The sequence below is a fragment of the Rutidosis leptorrhynchoides genome, chromosome 5 (genome assembly GCF_046630445.1).
Source record: "Rutidosis leptorrhynchoides isolate AG116_Rl617_1_P2 chromosome 5, CSIRO_AGI_Rlap_v1, whole genome shotgun sequence".
Taxonomy (NCBI): Eukaryota; Viridiplantae; Streptophyta; class Magnoliopsida; order Asterales; family Asteraceae; genus Rutidosis; species Rutidosis leptorrhynchoides.
Window position 1 is genome coordinate 103,090,544 of NC_092337.1, and position 6,000 is coordinate 103,096,543.

The following is a 6,000-nucleotide window of genomic DNA, read 5'->3' on the forward strand; positions in this document are numbered from 1 at the left end:
TTCTATAAATAAATAAATATCTTGTGTAAAATTGTATCGTATTTAATAGTATTTCCTTGTAAAAATTAATAGTATTTTATACCCCTCTGCTTTGACATCAAGTATTTTTGGCGCCGCTGCCGGGGACATCTCTTAAAAGCCGGAAGCGGAACGCTAATATAAAAAAAAAAGATTTTTAGCTTACTTCTATTAAAAATTCGTTTTTGTAAAAATACGTTTTAATTATTCGAAAATATAAAAAAAAAAAAAAACAAAAATATAAGTATTTTTTTAGTATTTTTTGTTAAATATTTAAGTTTTATAAGTTTCTTTATTTTTAGTTTAGTTTATAAAAATATAAGTTTTATTTTAATATCTTTTATTTATATAAAAATAGAAAACAGAAAATAAAAATAAATAAATAAAGAAAAAACGCGTCGAAGATTAAATCTGTCAACTGAATTTCTGAACCCCGCGAGTCGCGGGGTTTGAAGCATTATATACCGCGACTCGCGGAGCTTCTCTGACAGGCGACAAAAAACCCTAAACCAGCATTAATTACGGTTTATTATTAATTATAATTATTATTAAACCCTAATTATGTATTATTATTATTATTAGTTTTATTTTTACTTTTACTTTTTATTTAATTTATGTATTTAGTATTAATTAGTTTTAATTAAATTGTAAAATTAGTAGTTTTATTAAATAAATAATATAAAAATAATATTTTTATAAAAATTGTACTTTTTACAACTTTTTGTATATTTTTATATTTTGTCCCTTTTTAATCATTGTAGCGTAATATTTGTATTTTTTAGCTCATATTTAATTTTAAACTTAGTTTTTGCCATAGTCATTTTTACTCCTAGATTTTTAGGCTTTGCCGTAGAATTCCTTAAGTGCTTTTTCTTTAGACTAAGATTTAGGTACTTTAAAATTTTGCGACGCCTTTTTAAGTTTTAGTTTCTTTCTAAATTATTTCCATTTGGGATTTAGTTTTTCCTGTAAGCTTTAATATTTTTAGACCTTTTACTATGTATCAATTATCATTCCAATTAGTAATTTCAATTTGCGATTATAATTTTAAGTTAGTTGTAGTAATAAGATTAGGTTAGTCAAGTATTTTTAAGTTTTTATAAGTTTCTTTATTTTTCCGTCACCTTTTATTTTTCAACCATTTTTTCTTTTTCGACCTTTTTCGACGAACTCTTTTTCTCTCTTATTTCTCGCCATTCTAGTTTTTAGGACTTAGAATTTTTTCTACTTCTTATCTAAATTTCTTAAAATTACGAAAATTTATTTTAAGTGGTTAAATTGATAGACATCAAAATTTTCTGGTTCGTAGTAATAGTTGGATTTGTACGTGGACCGGGTTATTGGAGCCAAACAGTCCTCAATTATATTGAGACCAAACGAATCCTGCCCCTCTGCTGCATCTTTTGGCTATTCGAAACGTGGGCAAAATCAGAAAAGTCTATTGATTGGATAACTTATTATAATTTTTCTTTCCTTTTTAAAAACTAATAGGATATTCAGTGAATGCACCGAGCAAGACGTTCATCACCTTTTGTACGTTCACCACCTGTAACTAGATCAAGACATTTAGCAAATATAACCGCCGTTAATTTTTCTTTAGAATCGTCATCCAGTCAAACAAGTACTTCAGTTCAAATTTCCGATAATCCATTTTTTGAACCCAACATCACAATTGAGAATCCGGAGAATATTCAGGAACGGTTCGTAAATCCTGAACCATTAAACTTTCCTCCGGAGCCACCAATCATTCAAACAGAGATTGTTGAGGAACGAACCATTAAATCAGAATCATCTAGTGATACCGATTCAACAAATTCAATTATGGAGAATCTGGAACCTTTAAGTATGGAAGACCGAATGAGAGCTAAACGCACTGGCCAAGGTCACGCAATTACTCATCCAGACATTAATGCGCCAGATTATGAAATCAAAGGACAAATTCTACACATGGTGACTAATCAATGCCAATTTAGTGGTGCGCCGAAGGAAGATCCAAATGAACATCTACGTACCTTTAATAGGATCTGCACACTATTTAAAATCCGAGAAGTGGAGGATGAACAGATATATCTCATGTTATTTCCCTGGACTTTAAAGGGAGAAGCCAAAGATTGGTTGGAATCGTTACCTGAAGGGGCGATTGATACATGGGACGTTTTAGTTGACAAATTTCTTAAACAATTCTTTCCTGCATCTAAAGCCATAAGACTTCAAGCAGAAATTGTTACGTTCACACAGAAACCAAATGAAACTCTATATGAGGCGTGGACAAGATATGGAAAGTTGTTAAGAGGATGTCCGCAACATGGTTTAGACACCTGTCAAATAGTACAAATATTCTACCAAGGATGCGACATCACTATAAGAAAAGACATAGATATAGCAGCTGGTGGTTCTATTATGAAGAAAACCGAAACTGATGCTTACAAAATTATTGATAACACTACTTCCCACTCACATGAGTGGCACCAAGAAAAAGATATCATTAGATCATCTAAAGCAGCTAGAGCCGATTCTAGCCATGACTTAGATTCCATTTCCGCAAAGATAGATGCTGTGGAGAGACGAATGGAAAAGATGACTAAAGATATTCACTCAATACGAATTAGTTGTGAGCAGTGTGGAGGACCACATTTGACAAAAGATTGTCTCAGTATTGAATTAACAATGGAACAAAGAGAGAATATTTCATACATAAACCAAAGGCCTGGAAATAATTATCAGAATAATTATCAACCGCCAAGACCGATTTACAATCAAAACCAGAATTATAACCGAAATATTCCATACAACAACCAACAAGGTCCTAGCAATCAACAAGTATCCAATAATACTTACAATTAGCAAAGACCTAATTTTCAAAACAAACCACCACAACAAACTGATGATAAAAAACCAAATTTAGAAGATATGATGACGAAGCTAGTTGAAACTCAAACGCAGTTTTTCACATCTCAGAAACAAACCAATGAACAAAATGCTCAAGCATTTAGAAATCAACAAGCTTCTATTCAAAATCTGGAACAAGAAGTAAGTAACCTAGCAAGGTTAATAGGTGAAAGAAAACCGGGAAATCTACCTAGTGATACAAACGCTAACCCCCGGAATGAAACAGCTAAAGCTATTACCACAAGAAGTGGTACAACACTTAAACCACCTGAAATACCTGTAACTTCTGATGAAACTATTCCTACTCCACAAAAACCACAACCTGATCAAGATAAGGAAAAAGAACCGGTAGTTGAAAAGGTTAATGAAGATAACACAGTTAAGGCTAAACCTTATGTTAAACCATACCAACCACCACTTCCTTACTCGAGTAAAATGAAGAAAGAAAAACTTGAAGCCGAGCAATCCAAATTCTTGGATATGTTTAAACAGATAAATGTAAATCTTCCTTTCATTGATGTGATTTCAGGAATGCCAAGATATGCTAAATTCTTGAAAGATCTAATCTCAAATAGAAAGAAAATGGAAGAACTTTCGGCTGTTACTATGAATGCTAATTGTTCAGCAGTGCTGTTGAATAAGATACCAGAAAAACTATCTGATCCAGGAAGTTTCACAATTCCATGTTTTCTGGGTAGTCTTAGTTCAATAGAAGCATTGGCAGACTTAGGTGCTAGTATAAATCTAATGCCGTATTCACTATACGCTAAACTAGACCTTGGAGAATTGAAACCAACTAGAATAAGCATACAACTAGCCGATAGATCAATAAAATATCCTAGAGGGATAATGGAGAACATGCTAGTTAAAGTTGGTACTTTAGTATTTCCAGTAGATTTTGTTGTTTTGGACATGGAAGAAGATTCTCAAGTTCCTCTCATATTAGGAAGACCATTCTTAAACACGGCTAAAGCAATGATAGACGTGTTCGGTAAGAAACTGACCCTAAGTATAGAGGATGAGAGTGTTACCTTTTCAGTTGATAGAGCAATGCAACAACCGCAATCTGCAGATGATACATGCTATTATATTCAAACTGTAGATCCATATGCTGAATTGTTAGAAGAATTTCCAGAATTACAAGGAACAGGAGAATGTTCTTTAGGAGAAGGTAATGAACCAATTGATGAAGCTGAAATGTTAGCTACACTTATAGCTAATGGATATGAACCAACAACAGAAGAAATTCAAATGCTAAAAGAAGAAGACAGATATCGATATAAATCATCGATAGAAGAACCTCCGAAATTAGAGTTAAAGCCACTTCCAAACCATTTGGAATACGCTTATTTACATGGTGAATCTGAATTACCTGTAATAATATCGTCTTCTCTTACTGAAAATGAGAAATCACAACTCATTTCTGTGTTGAAAGCTCATAAACCAGCCATTGCATGGAAGATTCATGATATTAAAGGAATAAGTCCTTCGTATTGCACACATAAAATCCTTATGGAAGAAGGTCATAAAACGTATGTGCAACGCCAACGAAGACTAAATCCTAATATGCAAGATGTAGTTAAGAAAGAGATTATTAAACTGCTAGATGCAGGTTTGATATATCCAATTTCTGATAGTCCATGGGTAAGCCCAGTTCAATGCGTACCTAAGAAGGGTGGCATGACTGTCATTACAAATGAGAAAAATGAGCTTATTCCTACTAGGACTGTAACAGGATGGCATGTATGTATTGATTATAGAAAATTAAATGACGCCACCAGAAAAGATCACTTTCCCTTACCTTTTATTGATCAAATGTTGGAAAGATTAGCCGGAAATAGTTACTATTGTTTTCTAGATGGATTTTCCGGATATTTTCAAATTCCAATAGCACCCGAAGACCAAGAGAAAACCACATTCACGTGCCCTTATGGTACTTTTGCTTACAAACGCATGCCATTTGGACTTTGCAACGCCCCTGCAACCTTTCAAAGGTGTATGATGGCGATTTTTCACGACATGATAGAAGAATGCATGGAAGTATTCATGGATGACTTTTCAGTCTTCGGTGATACATTTAAATCATGTCTAGTTAATCTGGAACGAATGCTAATTAGATGCGAAAAATCAAATCTAGTACTTAATTGGGAGAAATGCCATTTCATGGTTAAAGAAGGCATCGTTCTTGGACATAAAATTTCAAAAGAAGGAATTGAAGTGGATAGAGCTAAAGTAGATGTAATTGCTAAACTTTCACATCCCACCAATGTTAGAGGAGTTAGGAGTTTTCTAGGGCATGCCGGTTTTTACCGACGTTTCATAAAATATTTTTCTAAAATTGCCACTCCTATGAATAAACTCCTAGAAAAGGATGCGCCATTCATCTTTTCAGATGAGTGTATCAAATCTTTTAATATTCTTAAAGAGAAACTCACTAAAGCACCAATCATGATAACACCAAATTGGAATCTACCATTTGAACTAATGTGCGATGCAAGTGATTTTGCAATGGGAGCCGTTTTAGGACAAAGGATTGAAAAACGATTTCAACCTATATATTATGCTAGTAAGACGTTACAAGGAGCACAAACAAACTATACAACTACTGAAAAAGAACTCCTTGCTATTGTCTTTGCTTTTGACAAATTTCGATCATATCTCGTTCTAGCAAAAACGGTGGTCTATACCGACCATTCTGCTCTTAGATACCTATTTTCAAAACAAGATGCTAAACCAAGATTAATCCGTTGGATCTTACTCTTACAAGAGTTTGATATTGAAATCCGAGATAAAAGAGGAGCAGAAAATCTCGCCGCTGATCATCTTTCTCGTCTTGAAAATCCCGAATTAGAAGTTCTGAATGAATCAGCCATACAAGACAACTTTCCTGATGAATATCTATTGAAGATAGATTATAAAGAAATTCCATGGTTTGCAGACTATGCAAACTACTTAGTTTGTGGATTCCTTGAAAAAGGATTATCGTACCAAAGACGAAAGAAATTCTTCAGTGATATAAAACACTATTTCTGGGAAGATCCACATCTGTTTAAAAGTTGTCCCGATGGAATAATACGCCGATGTGTATTTGGA